Here is a 24,592-nt window from a genome sequence, read left to right on the forward strand (position 1 = left end):
CTCTAACATTCGTAAACTTCAGCGAAAACTGGAGCGAGGCGGCGAGCCAATCAAAAAGCTCGTTCGAACCAGTAAAAGCAACAGCCAATTATGATCGACAATATATTTCCCTGCTAGTTGCGGGGGGCTCAGAACACGATTTTGTTCGTTATTTCGCAGACGGACTTAACGAAGGAACGAAGGAAAGTCCGTCTGCACGCAGGCTAGGACCGAGTGAGATTGAAAAAATGTGGCACAAGTTCGGAAAAATGGACACCTCGATATTTCGTCCAGAGATAATCTGTGGTATGCTAAGAATAGTGATCTGAGTCTTAGGTTCTAGAGTTTTTACACTTTTGAGAAAATTACGAAAAACTGTCGACCACCCGTGAAGCCGAAAAATCAAAGAAATTAGGTCAAATTTCATTACCAGATAATCGAACTCGCGTGAAGGCGCATAATAAGTTATGATTTTCCTTAGTTTATAATTTTATTTAGGAGGTATTGCTAAGCTGCCTTGATGATATTTTAGACTTAAAATAGTAATTCCGAATTCCTGGAGAGCAAGCGAAGAGAACCGAAATTTCTAGACTCTGAAAATCAAAAAATGCACACCGTTTTCAAACATCTCAAAACATACTCGGTATTGTGTAGAATTCTTTCAAAATTAAATTATAGCAAGTACAAGAGCTGTTGTTGAACGTGATATAATTTTTTTCTTGGCAAAATTTATTTTCGAGGCGAGCGGCCCCATGCAAGTTGACCCAATTTGACCTTTCGTAGAGATTTTGTTTCACCAGGAAATGTAAACAATTCGACAAGCCTTAGCTCGCTCTCTCAGCAAACCATTGAAAAAAACCCTGCCATTTCCAATTAAAACTGCCCAGTAAACCTGAGATAATACTTCGATGACAGCTTACCTTCCAAATGGGTGTTTGAAGGCAAATAATTTTGACGTTCTCAGTTAATTTTTCCATTGCTTTGTTGCCACGCTTCACTGATAATTTAGGGTCATATCTTGACATCGAGCTTGTACGCCGGTTCCACGCTTAGCTTGTGCAACACTTTTCCGGAAAATCAATCCAGAAGTTGCAATATCTACCTCTCAGTGAGCAACCTCTGGATATTCATTTGGTTTCTTGTACAATAAAAGAAAATTCGGAAGCGCAAGACGTAAATCTCGGTCTAGTGAGTGCAAAGCAATCTTTCCTTCGTCACTTCCAGACCAGGTGATTAATTTTTTTCTGAAAGGGAGAGGGAAAGAAGTTTTCCGATGCAATGTTGCACAAAATGCATTTAACGGTTCATTATATGGCCACTGCAACAATTTAATTGAGATTTTCCATCATTATATAAACATACACAAGACTCTTTCATGTCTTTTGTTCCAAATACTTAGACAGTAATTCACTCAGTTGCTTTCGCTCAAAATACGTTTTTTCTTTGAAGTTAAAACGGGACAACTTCCCGTTTTTCTCCTCAGCGCACTCAACTATTGCTCAGCTCAGTGGATAGTGGAAAATAGCTTAGAGTTCTTAACCATACCTATTCACTCCTCCTAGTCCCTTACCCCAACTTTGTGCTAACTTTGAATTTAAAGTGAATGAAAACAAAATGTATTTGGGGTAAAGGACGGCCCATTTCATTTTTCTATTAATGGGGTGGGGCTGGAAGATTTTGAAAATGAAAATGTGCGGGCGCAAGCCGGAAAACAAATTTCCTGTGGAGCGCAAAATTATGTAAATTCCCTGCAGCATCTTGGTGACATGGATTCTAAGAAGAATGTCCATATGACAGTGCTCCCACGATTGACGTACGCTTAGGTTAGGGTTTGACTTGGTATTTGTGTCGTGATACTGAAGAGCGAATCCCTATGATTACCCTCCTCACATCCCCCTACCCCACCCTTGTGCTAACTTTCTGCCTTACTTATCTACTTTGCTTTGACATTTTTGACGGTACTCCTCAATTTTGTCTGCATAGGGTTGTTTACGTTTGATGGCTACATCAACAGCAATATCAAGCCCGGCGCAAATGCCTCTTAGTTTTGCAACCGATAACTTGGTTGTGTTGAGTTTCCCTCCGAGGTCATTTCGCATAGATCATATTTATCCCACATGATGGGGTGTCCCGGTAACTGTTCCCGAGAAACCTCATTCGTCAATTCTTCGATGGTTTCCTCCTGGGTGGCACATTCGATCTCCTCTTCAAGATCATCTGCGTTAAATAGAGACTCCTTTGCCGCAAGTCTGGAGAAGAATCCAGCGACCTGAGATGCAGTCAGAAACTCTTCACTACTGAACATCCGTTTCCCTTGCGAATCGACGGCAGACATCATAGAGCGCGCAACTGATGCCAGATCACTTTTTCGTCCTGACCGCTCACATGGTTGAAATTTCTCAGTCAGGTAGTTCTTTTGCTTGTACGTAAATCTACATCTACGGGAAGCACTTGACTTGAGAGCCCAGCCCTTTGGTAGCATGTCGTGAGAAGATGGCGGTTCTGCAACTGCGTCCTGCTCGGGAACAGCTGCGCATTGTCCCTCAAGCCTTTGAGCATATCCAACAGCAGCTCTATCCAGTAGAGTATATCGCCTAAGAGCACGTTGGTGTTTTCCACAGTCTAAATGCCGCTGCATTGATGAATATCTCACAAATGTTTTGACACAATCCTCCTCAGGACAGCTGAAGATCGCTGCATTACTGTCTTCCTCTTCGATATGCACTGGTTGATCTGGATCTCGAACTGATGCTTTTATGCGCCTCTCCTCGACAGATGTAAATGCGCTCGAGTAAGAGCGAGTAACTTCGGTAAGGGTCTGTAGGTCAGATAGGGATGGGCAATGCAATTTGTCTGTAGGATAAGTTTGTCATCGCTGATAACCTACGCCCTCCAAACTAGCAGCCCCTCTTCCTTGTACTCGACATTACTGAGCTGACTTATACCCTCTATCTTTGAAGACAGCACCGTCGGGACTTGGACAGTCTCACACAATGCCACGTTAACACCTAGATCACGTTAACATCTAGATCTGCTCAGGCGTCTCGATATCATTTCCAGTGTTAAGATAAATCCTCATGTGTGACTTTATAGTCGCAGCCTTCCGATCACATGCCGCCTTGCCCCCTTGTGGATCAGAAAAATCTAGACGCCTGATCTTGACACCCTCTTCATGGTCGAGGGCTGCTGCACAGACGAGAGTGGTTCCGCAGCGGTAACAGCCGGCATTATCCTGCCGATAACAGACGGTCTTGAGTACGGGCATGACGATCTTGAGCTGCCGAATGACATCAGCCATAACGGCAAAAACTGCGCAGCTGTCTTGACTACAGGACTTGAAAATGTGTGCGAACGTTAGCATCTGCAACTCCCCTCTCTCTCGTCTTGTGGCAACTGTCAAATGCCATGGTATCCCGCGTTTACCGAACCAATCGGTCTGGCTTTCTCTCTACTTCCGTGGAAGATATTTCATTGCCCAATCTTGAACAATTAAAACAGACGACTCATCAATCGTTTCCAAAAGCTGTACCCTGGCGCCATCCTGATTGACGGAACGGAGAAGTAACTTCCACACCAATATAACGGTCTTTGCATTCTTGACTCGGAAAGCAAGTTCTTCCTTCGAGTTAGATGTCATGTTTTGACTTTGCGCAACCAAACCTTCCTCGATATCATTTAGAGTTGACGCCAATGTACCGCAGCGCTCACACACGTCACTGTGATAGTGATCACATGTGGCCTGGAACGAAGGCTCCTCCGGGCAGAAAGATAGAGAAGATTTTACATGACTGTCAGATGTGTGTTCACTTCGTTTTCCAATTGATTGAGCGGCTTAGTCTGTTGTTAGTGAGCCAATGAAATAGCGAACCAAACCCAAACGCACGTTTACTCATGTCACTACTAAACTCAAGTCAGACATATTTCGCTTCCTGATTGATTTGTTGTTTAATGGGTTCCGCTCCTGGTTGGCTGAGGAATATTATTTGCGGTTAGTTCTACAACAGTCGAGTGAAATACGCTCTCACATTTTGTTATCAAATATTCCGTATGGACCGATTGGCACGCCCATTGTCTAGTAATCAGCCTTTGAGTGCCCGACAGTAGAACCATGAAACTGACCAATGTTTAGCGGTAAATAGCGCTAACTGAACAACAACAACAACAAAAAAACAATAGAAATGATGCCATTTAATGGTATTTCGATTAAACCGCTAGCAGGTTTAACTCGGAAAACTGGGAGTGTGTGATCGCAGACGCCATATTGAATGCACAAGACAAAGATTTGGGGCGAGTGACATAGAGAGGTATAGGGGTATCTGCCTAGCGCGGGTCACAGCCTCCTTAAAGTCGCTTTTAAGGTACCGATTGCTTGCGCGTAGATTATTTCCTGCTGTTTCGCCCATCCCGTGCCTTGTCCTACATCTCCAAGGGTTTTAATAACATCACACAGATCGTCAAATGCTTCCGCACCTGCAGCACTAACATAATCGAGGCCTTGAACCGATGTCCGAACAGACGCAGCGCACTTGCTCAAAATTTGCAGAAGGGTAGAGCAGTTTAGTGGCGTGAACCCATACTACTGGCAGTAAGTCATATAATGGATGACTATTCGCTCTGGGATATTCATCCATATGACGTTTGGAACCTTGATAGTCTCTTTCGTCGATAACATGATTGTTCTTTCGCCAAAAGGCAAATCTTGGATAGTATGGGGATTAGTGATGAATGCTATGAAGTGGTCGATTTGAGCAGTGGATACTCTCATCCTTGCCGTCGGAACTATTAGCACTGGTGCTCCCCTTCCAGATACTAAGCAGTGGCGTTTGGCCTCAGTAAAACGATACTGAGATAAATCGGGTATCCAGTGTAGGAGCTGATATCAGTGTCAACTTATCAGCCATAATGGACAGGATTTTCCGACGCGTCTCCCAGCTGTCGGCTGCACGGCAGCATTCAGCGAGTGCGCTTATCGTGGTTTCGTCGACTGAACTGCTTGTGGCTTCCTCTCCGCTACATTGTAAGGTTCTTTGTATGACACCAGAGGAATAGACTGCCTTGAAGAGACAACCACTATCACTTGGAGCTATGTCTTGTAGAAGTGTAGATAGACCTTGACCTGCCTTCCGCACGTAGTAGCGTCGTGTTCTTTCACTCGCTTTTTCCCAAGGCCGCTGTAGCCGAGAACGAATGGGACTGATTTCTCGAGTGTGCAAATAATCATTGAGTGGGTCAGTGGTCTTGAACTTTGGTTCGCACTTTGTTGTAGCTGGTGCGCTGTTAGGAGATCTCCTCAGAGGAGGACGAGTCGCCGCTTGGTGGCTAATAGAAGCTTCCTTCTGGGGTGGGTGGGATACTATGTTCAGGACGAGTAAGAGTCGTCTCCTCACCCTAGAACTGCAACGTCAACTGTTATATTGCGCACGGTTCGTGAGGCTTTTCCATGTTAATATAAAGAAAACAAGACGTGGCATAGAAATTAGAAACAGCCATAACAATAGCGTCGCTAAGTAGAATCAGGGAGTCTGATTAAAAAAGAGCGATGCAGAATAAGAGTTGTGTGGTAACTTAATGAAATTCAGGCTTTTATCCTGTACATATAAAATCAAGAGACCACTTTCAAAAATGGCTGCTGAATTAATATTCTTTTGTTTAAATTTAAATTAGCCCTTCTGGCCTCGCTTGAGATAATGCATTCTTTTAAATTTTTTACTAGAGAACGAGGCCAGTAGGGCTAATTTAAATTGAGACAAAAGAATATTAATCCAGCAGCCATTTATGAAAGTGGTCTATGGTATGTGCGAGACTCCCAAAATAGCTAGTACTTACCAAAGAAAGCTCATGAATACTCTCTGAAAGGGCAATAAGTTGTGAGTCTTGGCAATCAGCTCTGACATGTTCTCCAAGAGTTGTCCTACATTCACTACATATTCCTTGAAAAAAAGATAAAACAATAATAAATATTGAATAATGATTCAATTTTAGTGGTCAGCATTGCTCTTCCGGATGCAACTTGGCTCTTATGAAATGTAATGTAGCACTGCAGTCTATGGAATTTATTCGAATGGAAACTTACCAGAGCCGACTGGAAGAAATATTCCAGTAATGCGCAAGATTAATCTGGAGATGTCTTTACCGGATTCCACGATCCGTAGTACGGGATTTGCGGACGCGCTTCGACAGCTGGGCTGGTATACGGCAACGCTCCAAACCCCTTCGCCACCCAATGCCCAGCGAAGAGCGATGAGCGGGACAAATATCCATGTCAGAAATGTTGGAAGGGAAACTGAAAATTGAAGACCTTGCTAGAATCAGTTCCACTTCAGTGGCGCTGCCGGTCTACAGCCCAAGAGAGCTTTTGTGGCGGTGATATATCCTTGTTACTAGTTAGCAAGGGAACTAAACCTTGGACTTTAGTGCTTCGAGGGTCTTGACCGCATTGGCCACCAACTAGCCGCTGAAACGAGCAATTTCTCTCCATTTTCCAATTCTTAAACCGATGACGCAGAGCAAATGACTCAATTTCGGCAGAAGTAAACACATGCGTCCTAATTACTAGGGATGCCGGATTGTAAATCATGTTTGATTTCAATTTTTTTTTTGACAAAGTGAGCACTCAAGTTATACAATACACTTTAACAGACCTAAACTCATTTTCCTGCACATATCTTTGTAAAGTTGTAAAGATTTTAATCTAGTGGAGTTTGTCCGCGTATTAAGGTTTGCTGAATTTAAGAAAAAGTTAGGAGCCTCGCACGTGCTAGCTTCGGTAGTCGGGCAAGCGATCGACAAGTTCGATTTTAAAAGATAACAGCTCAAACTCTGTGAGAATTCTACATTTAGAACTTTTTGAGAGCTAAACAAAGCGTTTGTCACAGATCAATTTGCGTTCGGTAATTATCTGTTTCAAACTTAGAACTCTCCCTTTGGCAACCCTCAAAACAGTTTTACGTACTCTATGGTCGTACGAAATGAAACATGTCTTGTGCGAACCCAAAAGCAAATCATTTTCAGTTTCCAAAGGGATAGTTTTCGAAGAATCATATAAAAGCGTGTGCGTACTTCTGCATCGAAAGGTATCTTGTTGAACATAATTCGTAAAAAGTTAGGAGCACCACGAAGAGGAACTATTTGCGTGTCCACCTGTCATGGGCAAATTGGTAAATATAATTAATACAAATAACAAAAACTCGCTTTGCGACCAGTAACTTTTTCAGATACAAAATACTATTCCCTTTTATCTAGCTTTAGGAAATCATTAGCAATGGACCTGCCCAGGCATTTTAATTTTGGAGCTAAATCTAGATAGGATTTCTAGTTTGTTGCACAGTCACTAGAAAATGAGAAAAGTAAATGTGTTGGGTGTACAAAGTATTGCATTCAAAGAACTCTCTTTCAATATAGGCTTGTGATAACAAAAAAAAAAAACCAAAACCAAAACATTGTATGCTAGAGAGAAAGAAAATGAAGAAATGAGCAAAAGCAAGACAAACATATCCATGCGGATGTATTTGCGGCACGTGATCACTTAGATGTAAAGATTGCGTGACATCGAGGTCTATTTTTCAGTGCAATTAGTTTCTTCACTTCTTGCCTCTTTTCACTAGAAACTTTCAATCCAAAACTCAGAGCCTCCCAGAGGAGGCTTTATATGCAAGACATGGATCCATGTCCCGTAAAAGTATTGCACAAACCAGAGTTGTGATGTAGTGTTGTTTCCTATCAGACATCATGGCGGTCAGCGGTGCTAGTATACGCTCCTCCATTGTTTTATTTTTATTGCCTCAGTTGCTCCTTCGAATGGATTTATCCCCTAACCTAGAAAAGCTGACAGGAAAAGTGACATTTGAAAGTAGCTTGAGGACATCAACGAGTAAATTAGCTGATCTACTACTGCCACAGTACACCAGCGCTCAACTGATTCGACGCCATGTTGGTTTCACTCGTATATCAAGACAAGGCTTTTTCGAGTCGAGAGCAAGTTTCTCTTCGATGTCTACATCTACTTTCCAAATAACAAAGATCTTACTTAGTGGCGATATTTCCACAAATCCCGGACCTCCTCCTAAATGTGCTGTCTGCGACAAGACGATCGCTAGAAGTCATCGCGCAGTAGAATGTAACGAGTGCCACCGAAGGCTACACATAAAATGTGGCAAGATAAAACCCCGCGAGTACGACCGAATCAAGGTACAAGCTACCAAGACATGGCTTTGTGATACATGCTTATGGTCGCAATTGCCGTTTCATGATAACTGTCAACTATCTGATGCACCAGACCAGGAGAATTTTCAAACCCTGGTGCATCAAGTGATGTTCCAGACACGCTAGGTTCCGAGAAATACGATAACATATACACGCTTGACCCCGATAACTACGATAACACATATCTCGAGGCGCTAAGAAAGTTCTCCAGGAAAGACGGTCTCCTCTGCCACTTAAACATCAACAGTCTTCAAAATAAATTCGAGGAGCTATCTGAAATTATCCAAAGACTAAGCATACACACTATGTTTGTGAGTGAAACCAAGATTGACTCATCGTTCCCAAACAACCAATTTACCATCCAAGGCTATTCTTTATTTCGCAACGATCGAAAGAAAGGAGGAGGAGGAGTAATGGCTTTAATATCAAACTCACTAACCAGCAAAATAATTGTTATTAAGAAGAATTACAAGACATTAGAACCAATTGCAGTCGAAGTTACTACCGGATCAATGAGTATTCTAATGCTATGCATCTACCGTCCGCCGAAAAAGTTATGCGGCGAATATCAACTTTCTCTAGAAAATGAACTAAGCCACATCTGTAATTGGGCTAGCTTACAGAACAACTCCGTTATTGTCCTCGGTGATTGAAATCTGGACAGGCTGAGACCAGAAACGCCAGAAGGAAAGCTCTTATGCAATCTTGAAGTCGAACAAAGTCTAGACTGTATGATAACAAAACCGACAAGAATTGAAATGCGAGCTACAAAAACAACTAGAACTCTTATTGACGTATTGCTAAGCAATCGACCAGAACTCTTTCAATGCTGTGGTAACTATGTTCCATCTCTCAGCGACCATGCCCTGATTTACGAAATTCTCAAAGGAAAAGTTAACCTGAATAAACCTAAGATTATTAAATTCAGGACCTACAAGAACTTTCAACACGAAGAATTTCAAAGCATCTGGCTGTTGCACCTTGGCACGTTGGCGAAATTTTTGACGAGATAGATGATCAGGTGTATTTCTGGAACGCACATTCTAGATGAGATAGCACCTGTTAAAAAAATAAGGACTCGAGACAAAGACGTGCCATGCATGACATCACAATGGAAAAACGCCATCAGAGCCAAGCGGAGAGCAACAATAAAATATCTTAAAAACAATACAAAAGAGAATTGGGAACTTAAACGTAAGGTGAGAAACGAAGCAACAAGGCAGAGAAGAATCGCAATTAAGGACTGCTGGAGGAAGAAATCCGAAGATCTACAAATGAGACCCAAGGAGTTTTTTTAACACTTTTAGGCCTTTCTTCAACAAAAAGGACCATACACACAATATTGAAATCCATCTAAACGAAAATGGGTCAATCGTCAGAAATCAGTGCGAAGTTGTCGAAATACCAGCTGACTATTTTGCCACAATTACCGAAGGAATCGGGGGCAAAGGCGCCGAACTTCAATCTATGGAGGACTTTGAACACCATCCAAGTGTTCAGAAAATAGTGGCGGAATTTATAAACCAACTTGGTTTATGGCTTCCTCTCCGCTACATTGTAAGGTTCTTTGTATGACACCAGAGGAATAGACTGCCTTGAAGAGACAACCACTATCACTTGGAGCTTATGTGAAACAAAAGGCGTTGAAGTAAAAAACCTATCACACAAATGCAAGTTAAAGATTCTCTAGAGTCACTTAATGTCAACAAAGCTACCGGCTGGGATGGTATTCCGGGAAAAGCACTTAAGATTGGAGCAAAGGAACTCACGAAGCCACCTCAGACCCTTTTCAACGCCTGTATAAAAATAAGGTTTGGCCAAGCAATGGAAGTGTGGGGAATGGACGCCTATATTTAAAAAGAGCGACAGATCTAGTAAGGAAAAGTACAGACCTATCACAGCGTTACCATGTGTTGGTAGGGTCTTTGCGCAGCTCATTGGCAAGCAAATTACGACCGACTTCGAAAAACTCATGTGTGTAAACTCATCAGCCTACCGCAAAAATACAGCTGCGAAACCACGCTGTTCAACCTGGTGGAGGGGTGGAGAGAGGCCTCTCTCCTGGCCTCTCTCCACCCCTCCACCAGGTTGATAAACATCTTTTTGTAAGCGTAATGTCGAATGAGATGTCAAATGCTTTTGACTCCTTACATCCACCGCTGCAAACTCAAAGCTTACGGCTTCCAGGGTAATATCATTGAACTTCTGAAAAGCTATTTATCAAATAGGAGAAATCGTGTAAAGTCAGGAAGCAATATCAGCTCTAACAGATTAGTCAGTCGAGGCTGTCCTCAAGGATCCGCATTGGGTCCTCCGTTGTGGAATATATTCCATAACGATCTATCTTATCATGTTAGAGATATATCAATGTACGCGGACGACCATCAGTTTTACCATACAGGTCTTGACCTACCCACTACTACATCCAAACTTAGAGACAGTACGGAAAAAGTAACCAACTGGTACGAATCTAATCTTAACCTTAAAAATACCAAACCTTAATTATTGGTAGCAACAATAACTCTGAAAATAACATCGAAGAATGCGCTATCTTAGTAAACAAAGAGAAAATCAACACGACCGCTACTCTCCAACTTCTCGGAGTCACAATTGACTCAAATTTGAATTTCAATAATCACATAAATACTATCTGTAACAAAGCCAGTGAAAGGATTGGTGTGCTTATGAGACTTCGCAACTTGATTCCAACAAATGCAAAACTACAACTTTTTAAGGCAGCCATTCTACCATATCTAACCTACTGCCATCTCACATGGCATTTTTGTAAATCTAGTGATAGTCGCAGATTGGAGAGAGTTCAAGAAAGAGGCCTAAGGGCTGTATTCAAAGATAAACACTCCACCTATGAACGTTTGCTGCAGAAAGCTAATTTACCTTCGCTACTAAACAGACGCTTACAGGATATATGCATTTTAATGCACAAAGTTTAACACAACCTTAGCCCTTTGAATATTTGTAATATATTTCAGAAACACAACGCTTCCTATAATTTAAGACAGGCCGACTTTTCTAATCCTAGATACAACGCAATAACTTACGGCAAACATTCACTACGCTATTTAGGACCTAAATTATGGAGTAAACTGACAACTTATGACAGATCAGCCACAACATTAGGTAGTTTCAAAAACCGCATACGTAAGCGTGACCTCAGCTCTCTATTAGATGATGGCTGCAGGGGCTGTGCTCTATGTAAGAGCGACTTTCTGTAAATACCACGGATAGGTGTGCAAGATGGAAAAATCGAAATCTCCCAAACTGTGTCACATTAAAGCCCTTACGAAACAGTTTTAGAAAATGCAAGATTCCGTTTCTTGCGATTGATATTTACCCCAAAATATTTTTTTTGAATTTTCACCTCCGAGAGGCCCTTAAACCACCGAAAAATGCGCTTCGCATCCTCGCGTGGTGAAAAGAAATGGAATCAAATACCATCACTATTGTGATATAAGATGATTTTATGACCCTTCCATCGTATGAAAACGTTGTTGTAATTTCAAAAGATTCCAATCTTAATTTTTTATCGTTTTTCAAAATTACCCTCTAAGGCCCTGTTTACAAGCAAGGAGGGTATTTAAAAGATAGCCCGGGTTTACAAGCAAAATTTCACAGGTAAGGTTACCCTACCACCCGGGACAAATTAACTATGCTTGGCAATCACACGCATTGTTACCAATGTTCAAAGGGTCTGGAAGAGTAAAAAGTTGTCCCGGGCAGGCGAGTTATCCCCAGCAGAGCGTTTACAAGGCAGCTAGGGTTACCCTACCGCTAGGGTAACCCTAGCGCTCAGTTAGGGTTACCCTAGTGCTAGGGTAACCCTAGCTGCCTTGCAAACACGTCGATGAAAAATAGAAGAAATGTGGGAGCGTTAGGGTAACCCTCCTGCCAGGGTAACCCTAGCACTAGGGTTACCCTACCTACCTGTAATCAGGGCCTAAAACAGTTTCAACGCGACTATCAATTTTGCCATTTTTCAACGGCAAAAAACCCTTCCTGGTACATGGCTTTCCTTTTGCAAATGCTATTCCAGAGAAAGAACAATCCTTTTCTTTCAATTTATGAAATAAAATTTTGGGCCAATTCAAACGACAAGTTTTGAGAACTGAAAACATCAACGGTACTTGCGTGAAATTTACAACTTTTGAACTTGCGGTTGCAATGACGAATACAAGCAGTACAAGAGTGAACTTGGACAGCAGTTTAAATACTTCGAGAATTCGACCTTTTTCCACTAGTTCAAAAACTAAACAAACTATTATGACTTTGTAGTGGCAATTATCTAAAAAAGGGAAAGCATTTTACCACGCGAAATTGAGCTGTAGACCTCTTGACAACACTTCCCGTACCTGCGCATTGTTTACTTTGAAGCCTGACTTGTACCAGTTACCCAAATATGAAACGTATCCATCAAAATGTTCGCATTTCGTCTGAAAGAAATCGTACAAGCAATGATGGAGGAATAGGACAAAGATTGTACTAACCTCATATACATATATTGTTGAAAAAAGACCAAAATCCCTCAGCTAAACTAGATTGCGTGACATCCTCTTTGACTAAACCCTGGTAGGAGGGAGGGGGTGGGGGGGTTTGGGCTTGGGTCCAAAGCAGGCAAAAACATTCCCTAGTAAATCCCGTAATCGCTAACAAAAAAAAAAGCTTTGTACGGTTTTCGAAAAAGGAATAACAAACAAAATAAATCTTGGGATAGGAGCCGATCTCCTGTTGGGAATTAAAATAGTGACGCTGATTCATCTTTATGCAACCCTCGTGCGGACAAGAAAATAGCGCTAAGGTCTCGGCCTTTTTACTTCTCTTGGGTTTTGGCTTATCGACCGTCTGAGATACTTCTGTGAAGTCCCCTGAGGAAAACTGGCACTGAAAGCGGAGCTGCTGTAAATAATCTGGAATTAAAAGACCAAATGAAAACGTAATAAAATGACACAAGTTTCAGCTCCGCAAATGGATAGTGTTTTTTTTTTTTTGGTTGTTGTTTTTGTTTAGGGTTAATTCACACGAAGGATAAGTAATAGGTGATAAACTAGACTGTAGAGCACGAGTATAACCTCAATAAGAGAAAAAGAGTTTCTTTTCTTGTCCGCTGTTTTTCTTTTCTTTTAAAAAAAATTTCATGCCGTGGACACAGCGTGACGGAAGCATAGAACCGTGGACCCAACATTTTTAAAGCGTCGCTATTCTTTGGAAAATCACTTATTGTATGGGCAATGTGAGTTTCTGCCGGTCAGAGAAAGCCCAAATCCCCCACCCCCACCCCGTTACCTGGGTCTAGTCAAAGAGGATGTCACGCAATCTAGTTTAGCTGAGGGATTTTGGTCTTAGGCTTGGGCTTGGACTTGGGTCCAAAGCAGACAAAAACATTCCCAGGTAAATCCCATAATAAAGGCTGATAGTTTTTAAAGAAACTGTTTGGGGCTACGTCGGTGGGGGTAACGAAATAATTTGCATATATCAACAAAGTTGAAATGGTAAATTGGCCACAGTTACGATTATAAAAGCTGACGTTTCGAGCGTTAGCCCTTCGCTCCGACGGGTAAAATCGCGCGCACCTTGGTACATGGCACGAGGTTATATCAAGTAAATCCAGCGAATAAACAAGGTTTCTTCTTCAAATAACTCCAATAAAATTTCTGAGCTATTTAAACAACGAAATTTTAGTATATCAACAAAGTTGAAATGGTAAATTAGCCACCGTTACGATTATAAAAGCTGACGTTTCGAGCGTTAGCCCTTCGTCGGTGCGAAGGGCTAACGCTCGAAACGTCAGCTTTTATAATCGTAACGGTGGCCAATTTACCATTTCAACTTTGTTGATATATTCAAGTTAAATCCCATAACAAGCTGTGTAGGCTTTAAAAAAAAAACAAACAAACAAACAAACAAAATCAATCTTGGGACAATAGCCGATCTCCTGTTGGGAAATAAAAAGAAAAAAAAAATGAGAATCCTTCCATCCCACCAAATCCCAAACCTCCCTCCCATCAGGTGCTTATTACCCGGGAAGAAAACCTTAGGCCTCCGTGATGAAATAAAAAATATTTCTAGTTAAAAACCAGACAGCCTAGGGTCTGAAGGATTTTGCCAGCATGGGGTCCTGGCAGGTACAATTTTGGCATCAGACATAATATTCTATACTTTAGTGAGAATATACAAGGTTGATAAAAGTCGAAGGCCTGATTTCTCTCATTAAGATTTTGCTTCCAAACGTAAAATCAAAGAATGTTGATGTTGGAATGTTCATTTAATTAGTCGGTATAGACCCTAACTGTTACTACAACTGCATGCTACTAGACGTTCTCCAGTAAACACAAGTAAGGAGCTTTGCGTCGTCGTTTGATGTTCATCACCTCAATGTCAAAATGTTTGCAAATGGAATGCAGCATGGAAACACTTGGCGGTTTACCTGCCTTGTGCGTGTCACATAAGTTGAAAGTGTCGAAAACAATTGGGTGCCTTAGTCCCACCTCCTCTAACATAACTGTACGAACATTTTCGTACGTGATTTCCTTTTCAGCGGCCATGATACCTTCGTCTTGATCAGATTCTGGATCGTCCGAATGAGAATACCGGAGTTTAGAGGCTCGTCTTGAAAAGTATGACTGAATTTCCTGTTCGGTCAAAAATTCAGTTACAATGAACAGTTCTTCCCCTTCCTGGTTTCGCGCGTAACGCATTTCACGTGCAACATCCACTGGATAAAGTTTCACTCCTGTTGCTTGCCCTACTTTAAATTTCGCGTCTAAGTACTGTCGCTGCGAGGGCGTAGCCAGGGGTCCTGGGGTGCCCGTGATTCCCCCTGTGGTGGGCCTTCTTTCGAGCAAACAACCTACAATATTCAGGTGGCCAAAACGCCATGACAATATCTTGGCCGTAAAAGCCATGGTTGAAAAGCCCGGTTTTTTTAAAAATTTTTTTTTTTTTTTTTTGTAAAGAGAGTATTTTCGACAACGGCTCTTGTATTTAGTTAATATGGGCCTTCATGCCGCGATAATACGACTGAGCCCGCTGATACACGCGGGAGAGCAGCGGTGTAAATGGAGAGTAGCCTCTGTAACCCCTTCTTTGAAAAATCCTGGCTACGCCCCTGCGCTGGGAATCACTAAATCTCGTTGCCTTTCTACCGGGCATCGACTTGACACAGCCTTCACGGATGGCTGGTTGTTCGCCTCAAAAAGTAGTTTATCAAGGTATAATACTTTGACCTTGTCCATATGACTTTCTCTGACCGGTAGAAACTCACATTGCCCATACAATAAGTGATTTTCTAATTTAATAATATACATGAAAAAATTTCTCAGTTCTGATTGGTTAAGATGAATGCAGTTTTCAGTTAATTCAGTGCAGAAGAGAGTTAATTCAGTGCAGAAGAGGGTTAATTCAGTGCAAAGAAAGAAACAAACCAGACATTCTGATTGGTCAGTAATCAATGAAACTCTTAGAGAGCCAACCAAATGCGAGCCTTGGACGTCGCAACATTTGGATACGCTGAAAATTTGCGAGCGAAACAATGGCGGGTGTTTTAAGCAGGTTTTCTTCCGTCACCGCAACAACAATACAGCAGCTGAAAAACAGCTCTACCAACGAAAACACGGTAAAAAGCACTGCTTTTTGGTTGTGAGTTTGGAAGAAGTCGTGTTGGAGAAAGGAATTGCCGCAGAAATCGAAAACTACGAGCCGACGCAGCTTAACAGTTTGCTTGAGCGATTCTACGCCGAAATTAAAAACAAACATGGGGAAGATTATGAACTGGAAAGTCTGAAAGTAATAATTACATCGCTTGATAGACACTTGAAGAACAAAGGCTATAAACTGTCCATTATTCGCGACAGAGAATTCTGTTCCTCCAAACAAGTACTAGACGGGAAAGCGAAACAGCTTCGCTTAGCTGGCCGCGGCAAACGCCCAAACAAAGCTCGACAACTATCCGAAGAGGAAGAAGAAATTCTCTGGAAGAGCGAGAAACTCGGTGGTAAAACCCCAGAGTCCTTACTTCATACAATGTGGTGGCTACTTACTCAACAATTTGGTCTCCGTGGAAGGCAGGAACACCATGGAATGAGACTGGAGGATTTCAGAATCATGAAAGGAGATGACGGCCTTGAATTTGTTGAGTTTGCTGAAGGGCCAACAAAAACCAGACCCGGAGATTTGAACGCAAAGCCAAGACAGTTTCAGCCCAAAATGTTTCAGACCGGCGGAGAGAGATGTCCAGTTGCGTTGTTCCGTCAGTACATCAAACCGTGGGCCTCGTAGTCTCAGGGCGAGTGGTCCGTTTTATCTCCCAATAAAATACAACAGCGGACCTGGCGATGAAACTTGGTACAAAGTCCAGCCCATGGGAGAAAATAAAATCAACTCCATGATGAAAAATATCATCTCCCAAACCAGCCTTCAGTCATCCGAGAAGCGGTTTACCAATCACAGTGCCCGAAAAACGCTCGTTAGCAAGATGAAGAAAGCAAATCTCGAGAGGTCGTCCATTGCAAAAGTCACTGGCCACAGAAATATCCAGTCTTTAGATGACTACGATGAAGCCGACGAAGACGAACAGCGGCAGCTTTCGTGGGCCATCTCAAAGGGAAATAGTACACCAAAATCCGCGTCGGTGGCGGGCAGTTCATCTGGTCCTTCCGCTTCAAATGCAGTAATTTCACACATGATGAGCTCTCAAGCGCAGAATCTGATGAATTCCTTCACTAACTGCACTGTGACATTCAACCTCAACAACAAGGCCTCGCCTGATAAACCTCGCAAACGACGATTCCATTTCACCGAAAGTGATTCGGACACAGACTGAACAATTCCTTGAACTATTTGGCCGGACTTTGAACGTTTTCGCGCCTTAAAGATGCGAAAATTTCATATTTTATCTGTTGTTTTGATCGTACGAGGTTGTTTTGACCACTTGGTTTGAATAAATTATATTTGCACGTGACGCGCGCGCTTTTCTTCTGCATAATTATGATAATTTTTTCATGTAGATTATTAATACGTAATCACATGATTTTTCTCGTGCAATTTGGAATAAATAAGCACTTGGAAGTTTTTTCAAAGACCACAAATTGCACTCGCCCTACGGGCTCGTGCAGTTTTGTTAGTCTTTGAATAAATTTACTCGTGCTTATTTATTCCAAATTGCACTCGAAATCATGTGATTACCTATACAAAGAATAGTGACGCTTTAAAAATGTTGAGTACACGGTTCTATGCTGCCGTCACGATGTGTCCACGCAATGAATTTTTTTTTAAAGAAGAGAAAAACAGTGGACAAGAAAAGAAACTCTTTTTCTGTTATTGAGGTTATATTCATGCTCTACAGTCTAGTTTACCAGCTATTACTCCTTCGTGTGAATTAACACTAAACAACGAAAACAACAACCGAAAAGAAAAAAAAAAACACTATCCATTTGCGGAGCCGAAACTTGAGTCATTCTATTACATTTTTATTAGGTCTTTTAGTACCAGATTATTCACAGCCACTCAGCTTTGAGTGCCAGTTTTCCTCAGGGGACTTTACAGAAGTATCTCAGACGGTCGATAAGCCAAAACCCATGAGAAGGAAAAGGGCCGAGACCTTAGCGCTATTTTCTTGTTCGCACCAGGGTTGCGTTAAGATGAATCAGCGTCACTATTTAAATTCCCAACAGGAAATCCGCTCCTATCCCAAGATTTATTTTGTTTGTTTTTATTTTTTCGAAAACCCTACACAGTTTAGTATCTTGTAGGGAACTTATAGACCACACGGAATCCGCATTGCAAAGCTGCCTTTATTCTCTCGCACGCTCGTTCTCGCCTATATACATCACTCAGCAATACCCTCGTGCTTCTTAATAATTAGATTACGTCATCACCGATATTATTACACAAACACTAAACACAGCTTTGTTTTTTTTTGTTTTTTTGTTTGTTAGCGATTACGGGATTTACTAAGGATTGTTTTTGCCTGCTTTGGACCCAAGCCCAAACCCCCCCACCCCCACCCTCCTACCTGGGTTTAGTCCAAGAGGATGTCACGCAATCTAGTTTAGCTGAGGGATTTTGGTCTTTTTTTCAACAATATATGTATATGAGGTGAGTAAATGTTTGTCCTATTCTTCCATCATTTCTTGTACGATTTCTCTCAGACTAAATGCGAACAATTTGATGAATACTTTCCATATTTAGATAACTGGTACAAGTCAGGCTTCAAAGTAAACAAATGCGCAGGTACGGGAAGTGTTGTCAAGAGGTTTACAGCTCAATTTCGCGCAATAAAAATGCTTTTCCTTTCAGATAATTGCCACTACGAAGTCATAATCGTTTGTTTAGTTTGAACTAGTGGAAAAGGATCGAATTCTCGAAGTATTTAACCCGCTGTCCAAGTTCACTCTTGTACTGCTTGTATTCGTCATTGCAACCGCAAGTTCAAAAGTTGTAAATTTCACGCAAGTACCGTTGATGTTTTCAGTTCTCAAAACTTGCCGTTTGAATAGCCCCAAAATTTTATTTTATAAATTGAAAGAAAAAGGATTGCTCTTTCTCTGGAAAAGAATTTGCACAACGAAAGCCGTGTACCAGGAAGGGTTTTTTGCCGTTGGAAAATGGAAAAATTGATAGTCGCGATGAAACTGTTTTAGAAGGTAATTTTGAAAAAAGTTTAAAAGTTAAGATGGGAATCTTTTGAAATTACAACAACATTTTCCTACAAAGGAAGGGTCATAAAATCATCCTATATCGCAATACTCATGGTATTTGATTCCGTTTCTTTTCGCCACGCGAGGATGCGAAGCACATTTTTCGGTGGTTTAAGGGCCTCTCAGAGGTGAAAATTCAAAAAAAACTATTTTTTTGGAAAATATCAATTGCGAGAAACTAAATCTTGCATTTTCTAAAATAGTTTCATAAGGGCTTTAATGTGACAAAGTTTGGGAGATTTTGATTTTTCCATCTTGCACACCTATCCGCGGTATTTGCAGAAAGTCGCTCTTAATTAATTTAATTTTTTTTTTCATACATGATACGACTTAATTTTATTCTTAAGTAGGTAATATTCTTTGTAAATAATACTTATCCATTTTATTTGTATCCCCACATTAGTATGGGATATCTCCCAAACTAGAGGGTTCTTTGACACGTTAAAATGCCGTAGCCGTATGAAAAGGCCGGTGGCTGAGCACGGCAGCAAGACACAGGAAAATTGGCGGAGAACATCAAAGTTATTTGCCTTCAAACACCCATTTGGAAAGTAAGCTGTCATCGAAGTATTATCTCAGGTTTACTGGGCAGTTTTTAATTGGAAATGGCAGGGTTTTTTCAATGGTTTGCTCAGAAAGCGAGCTAAGTTGTCGAATTATTTACATTTCCTGGTGAAACAAAATTTCTCCGAAAGGTCAAATTGGGTCAACTTGCATGGGGCCGCTCGCCTCAGAATTAACTTTGGCCAAGAAAAAAATGATATCACGTTCAAAAACAGCTCTTGCACTTGCTAGAATTTAATTTAGAAATAATTCTACATAATACCGAGTATGTTTTGAGATGTTTGAAAACGGTATGGAATTTTTAATTTTCAGAGTCTAGAAATTTCGGTTCTCTTCGCTTGCTCTCCAGGAATTCGGAATTACTATTGTAAGTCTAAAATATCATCAAGGCAGCTTAGCAATACCTCCTTAATAAAATTATAAACTAAGGAGAACCATAATTTGTTATGCACCTTCACGCGAGTTCGATTATCTGATCATGAAATTTGAGCTCATTTCTTTGATTTTTCGGCCTCACGGGTGGTCAACGGTTTTTCGTAATTTTCTCAAAAATGTAAAAACTCTAGAACCTAAAACTTATATCACGATTCTTAGCATACTATAGGTTATCTCTGGACGAAATGTCAAGGGGTCCATTATTCTGACCTTGTGCCGCCCCTCACGTGGTGGTTAGGTAGCGCGACTCGTGCGCGTATTGAGTCACACTGTTTGTTTAGCCGTTGGTTTCAGTTCCTTAATAAAAATTATTTCACAAAAGAGAATCTGCCCGAAGTTATTTGATTGCGACAAGTTTAAGCGTTGTTATCATTTTGAGACTATTTATTTAAACTCAGATTTTTTAACTGTTTGTGATTATGCAATTTAAACTAATCTTTAGTATTTCTTCTTACATTCTTATCCATTTTTTTAAACTATTATATCTATCTGCTAATATTCTTTATTTTACTCAGCACGTAAAGAAACTGTGTGCTCTGTTCTGTGGTAAAGCACGCAAGAGGCGGCTAGAGCACGAAAGAAGTTTAGGGAGAAATACGAGTCGTAGTCGAGTGTTTCTCCCTACTTTTTGAGTGCTTCAGCTGCTTTCTAAGTGCTTTACAACAGAACAGGGCACAGCTAAGGCTCCTCTTTTTTTTTAATGAAGACGATGTAATTTATAATATTTATCGAACTTGTTTTGTTCTGTTTTGTATGTGGAAAAAAAACCCATGTATGCTATATAGTATTAGCTGTGTTTTATTCGATTTACTCCAGCGAAATTTCACGTTCTATATCCGTGTAATTTGTGTTGATACCTTCGGGTTGTTCTGCATCAGTTGAAGACAAAAGCTCATTTTCATGTCCGTTTTACAGGTCATGCAATACTTGTGGGTCAATTAACAAATTTAGCGTTTGCCAGATTTTTCACTTTTTAGAATCCTTACCGGCTACTTACCACTCTCACGAAATTTGGAATGAAAATTCGAAGACTTGTTTTCCTCAATTCAACGTCCGCCATTACCTAAGAGCGGCCGTCCGTAAATATCACCCGGAGGTGTGCAATAGGAAAAAATCGAAAATCCCCAAACTTTGCCAGAATATAGGTCTGGATGAACTATTTCTTGAAAAAATACTTTGAGTTCAATTGCATCTTTATTTTTCGCGAACGGCGGCAAAATCGGTTTTGTGGCTCTCACGTCAGCCCCTCGAGGTTTAGGCAACCATCATTTGAACGTCGCTTGAAAATAAACAAAACAGTAAATGTGACCAGCTATTTTCCTAATGAAAAGAACACGTATTAGCAAACTGTCTGAAGAGTTCTTTGCTCGATTCCGTTGCAATCTAAATTTTTGGGGAATTTTTGGTTTTTTCCAATAATTCACTCATTTTGGCGGACAAAAATTGGCAAAATTGAGAGGGTAAAATCGCGCGCACCTTGGTACATGGCACGAGGTTATATCAAGTAAATCCAGCGAAAGAACAAGGTTTCTTCTTCAAATAACTCCAATAAAATTTCTGAGCTATTTAAACAACGAAATTCTTGTATATCAACAAAGTCGAAATGGTAAATTAGCCACCGTTACGATTATAAAAGCTGACGTTTCGAGCGTTAGCCCTTCGTCGGAGCGAATGGAGGAATTGTGGGTTGTGTGTGCTTTTAAAGGCAGAAAATCGTAACGGTGGCCAATTTACCATTTCAGCTTGGTTGATATATTCAAATTATTTCGTTACCCCCACCGACGCAGCCACAAACAGTCTCTTTAGAAACTATCAACCTTTACGAAATTTTAGGACCCCAAACAAAAGTGACTCAGAGATCATAACGCGCCATTCCTTGTCACGCAATTGAAGGTGAAAAGTCAACAATGCAAACGTGGAAAAGGCAACAGGCCGCTTTGGGAGCGAAATATCGTTACCAATCTGAATAAAAAGTTAACTTTGATCAACATTTGTCGTTTCTGCTGCTCAGGTTAATTGAGATTTAAAATTTTAGCGGTTAGTTTCGAAACAAAACAAGCCAAAATGTAACATCGTCCAGTTTGAAGCGGCCAAGGGCGGATACAAAGCGTAAAATAAATATGTTTGCCATATTTACACTTTGATTTGTGTATTGTTTATAAGTGGTAATTTTTTACATTTTCATTGGTGTAGGAACACATTGTATACTTGTCCGTGTTATAGTATTTTTACTTGTAAAATTGCTCTACTTTTGAAGCTGTAAGTTTCCCGCATTATTAGATGGGAGAAGATTTACGCAGATTCGTATTGTCCTGTGTACAAGTGTCTGGGAATCATGACCAAACATCAAGCGCTTAGCACTCAATAACTGATTCGATCACTTTGACACTTTCGATATACATATCAGAGTACTTCTGCATCGATAATCTGTACCACGGTGCGCCTTTGCACAGTTGCGTATATGTAATGGCAATTTGTGGCTACTCTGAACTTGTTGGAGGGCCTTGTGGACGCAGTGGTTCTAACTCGACAAATGCTTTATGTGAGGTGAAGGAAGCATGCAGAAGAAACATCAAGAGTCACCTGAAGTTTTATGACTGCTTTGATACAACTTTGAAAACGGAGGCAGATCTTCTTCTCGCTACGGCAGGTAACATGTCAACATTTCTCACGATTTTTTATTGATTCTGTAGACGTTATGTAATGTATAGACAATGAGATAACTCGAGAAGGTACCTAACGATGGTTATTGAGGGCCTTGTACATGTAGTTTTGCTTCAGTTTTTTTCCCGAGTTATATTTCCCGCATTAATTAATAAAAGTATGAGAAAATTAGGTTGTTGACCGTAGTGACGAAAGCGCCGACTTGCTTTTAATTATTACAAGTATTTTCATGCGTGAGTCCCCCCAAAACGTTTAAGCATAATTCAACGTTCTCAAAGAAATAATACTGAATATACAGGAAGAGTGCCAGTGTTTCTCGTAAAGACGCTTGCTCTTGCAATTGTGGCCCAGGACTTGTGGGTCTACCTGTCATGCAATCCTGATACTGAACATTCCGAGACAGCGGAGGGTAGTTCACGGCAGCGAATATACACAAACAATATTTGGCACTGATGCACTTTAGGTACAAATTTATAAACAATACTCAAATAAAATTGTAAATATGGCAAACATATTTATTTTACGGTTCGTATCCGTCCTCAGCCGCTTCGAACTGGACGATGTTACATTTTGGCTTGTTTTGTTTCGAAAATAACCGCTAAAATTTTAAATCTCAGTTAACCTGAGCGGCAGAAACGACAAATGTTGGTCAAAGTTAACTTTTTATTCAGAGCAGTAGCGATATTTCGCTCCCAAAGCAGCCTGTTGTCTTTTCCACGTGCGCATTGTTGATTTTTTACCTGCAATTGCGTGACAAGGAATGGCGCGTTTTGACCTCTGAGTCACTTTTGTTTGGGTCCTAAAATTACGTAGTTTGGATAGCCCAATAATTTTATTGGAGTTATTTGAAGAAGAAACCTTGTTCTTTCGCTGGACTAACTTGATATAACCCCATTCCATATACCAAGGTGCGATTTTACCCTCAATTTTGCCAATTTTTTGTTCGCCAAAATAAGTGAAATATTGGAAAAAACCAAAAACTCCCCAAAAATTTATATAGCAACGGAATCCGACAAAGAACTCTTCAGACTATTTGTAAATGCGTGTTCTTTTCATTAGGATAATATTTGGTCACATTTACTGTTTTGTTTATTTTCAAGCGACGTTCAAATGATGGTTGTCTAAACCTCGTGGGGCTGACGTGAGAGCCACAAAACCGATTTTGCCGCCGTTCGCGAAAAATAAAAATACAATTGAACTCAAAGTATTTTTTCTAGAAATAGTTCATTCAGACCTACTCTGGCAAGGTTTGGGTATTTTCGATTTTTTTCATATTGCACACCTCCGGGCGATATTTACGGACGGCCACCCTTAAACTGCGAAATGGCCGCGTGTAAGTCTGTGACGTCATATTATCCCCTAAACTTTTGCGCAGGCTCTTAACCAAGAAATGGACGGAGATTGTTGTACTTGAATAGTTCTAGGAGAGTCTAATCGTCGTTTTGAGGCCGGAAATGGCACCTTAGAGTTGTGTAATGCAGAATTGAGCAGTTATTCTTTATTACGTATGCTGAAATATCGCTACACAGGCCGAACGAAATAGTTACGAAAGCTAATGGATGGCATTCGTACGCCCACATCGCTCAAACCTCCACCCGAAAGGAGTATCGACGTAGATTAGGCATGAAAAAGGATTGCCCCGGCTGCCATTCCTAGAAGATGGAAAACACTTTTCAGCTGGCCATGTCTCCAAGAAGTCGCCAAAGGGCGACTGTTGTTAGATCGTGATCGTGATCGTTCCGTTCGTTCTCACCTCACGTTTTCTAGACCTCGAGAACATTAAACGATTGAACTTTCTGGGAGTTAAATTTGTTTTGATTTCCTTTTTCTATTTATTTATTCTCTTAGACTCATAATCCGCCATGTAAGATTTGTACACAAAGAAATTTGTTCTGCTGGAATAAAGTTTTACCTTTCCTCTTAAAAATTTCTTTATGTAGCAGTATCAGCTTCAATTCAAGAATATCAACAGCTTTATATTGCTGTAGGAGTATGAAAAATTGTCTACATTCCTAACTTAACCAGGCCTGACAAAAGTC

At 40.8% G+C, this 24,592-nt stretch overlaps 4 pseudogenes; 2 read left to right on the forward strand and 2 right to left on the reverse strand.

Moving 5' to 3' along the window:
- Positions 1 to 1,298: 1,298 nt before the first annotated feature.
- On the reverse strand, positions 1,299 to 4,114 carry LOC148730666 (uncharacterized; annotated as a pseudogene).
- Positions 4,115 to 7,742, reverse strand: LOC148730667 (uncharacterized; annotated as a pseudogene).
- Positions 7,743 to 7,776: 34 nt separating this feature from the next.
- On the forward strand, positions 7,777 to 9,752 carry LOC148730668 (uncharacterized; annotated as a pseudogene).
- Positions 9,753 to 15,448: 5,696 nt separating this feature from the next.
- Positions 15,449 to 17,065, forward strand: LOC148730669 (uncharacterized; annotated as a pseudogene).
- Positions 17,066 to 24,592: the final 7,527 nt, after the last annotated feature.

Source organism: Stylophora pistillata, chromosome 5 (assembly GCF_964205215.1).
Source record: "Stylophora pistillata chromosome 5, jaStyPist1.2, whole genome shotgun sequence".
NCBI lineage: Eukaryota > Metazoa > Cnidaria > Anthozoa > Scleractinia > Pocilloporidae > Stylophora > Stylophora pistillata.